Source organism: Sinocyclocheilus anshuiensis, unplaced genomic scaffold (assembly GCF_001515605.1).
Source record: "Sinocyclocheilus anshuiensis isolate Anshui unplaced genomic scaffold, SAMN03320099.WGS_v1.1 scaffold3662, whole genome shotgun sequence".
Lineage (NCBI taxonomy): Eukaryota > Metazoa > Chordata > Actinopteri > Cypriniformes > Cyprinidae > Sinocyclocheilus > Sinocyclocheilus anshuiensis.
The window spans coordinates 57402-58528 of NW_015554321.1; positions in this window are offsets into that span (position 1 = coordinate 57402).

Here is a 1127-nt window from a genome sequence, read left to right on the forward strand (position 1 = left end):
ACATGCATATTTATAAAAATATAAATATATAAATGTAATAACTGCATAGTCTTTTATACAATACACGTATACTGTATACGTGTATGTATGCATTTATTGAAATTGTGCCTGATGTGGTGAGGAAGTATTTAGTCATTTGTTTACTGTATTTTGCTTGAGTGGATCTTTCTGATTACGGTCCCTGCGGCAGGTACTGAAGAGAGGAGCAGTTCATCTGAGTTTTATTTAACCGTGTGCTGAGAGCTTAGATCAGCTAAACCTCTAGATGAAACACTTGCTCAGAATCGTTCAGAGCTTTTGTTCTGTGTGTGATTGTTTCTGTTAATAACAAAAACTCGACTCTCCAGGGAAGGCGCTGGAGTCTGGGTTGTTTCTCTAGCGGAGTAACAGATTTTTCTGAATGCATCTGAGATCCCATTTATCAACATGAAAATGTAATATGTTCTTTCCTTTCATTCTTAGACAAAACACTAACAACTCTATTTTAAGAGCCCCTAAGAATGTCTGCATAAACTATTTCCTCAGTGAGCGGCGCTGATCTGAGTACACTCTTATTTCCTCATAATATTTGTTTTTCCGTGGCCTTTCCGAGTCATTTGACCTTTAGATGTGGGAGGGATCTGACTTGACGTGGGGAACTGGATGGTTTATTTAGGCTGATTTTAACCAGGGCCGTTAAAGCACCATAAATAATGCTTGCAATGACAGGAATGGTTTATCAGGGGAGTTAGTTGTCTTTTAAGGGGTCATATGATGTTGCTAAAAAGAACATTATTTTGTGTATTTGGTGTAATGAAATGTGTTTATGTGGTTTAAGGTTCAAAAAACACATTATTTTCTACATACTGTATATTATTGTTTCTCCTCTATGCCCCGCCTTTCTGAAACGCTCGATTTTTACAAAGCTCATCGGTCTGAAAAGCGAGGTGTGCTGTGATTGGCCAGCTATCCAGTGCGTTGTGATTGGCCGGATACCTCAAGCGTGTGACGGAAATGTTACGCCCCTTACCATACTGTGATGCCTTGTCCTGGCACGACCAGACAAAACCAATGAAACCCATTACAAATGAGGCATTTGTTGCATCCAGTGGGGACATAATTACGGATTATAATGATTTATACTGTCT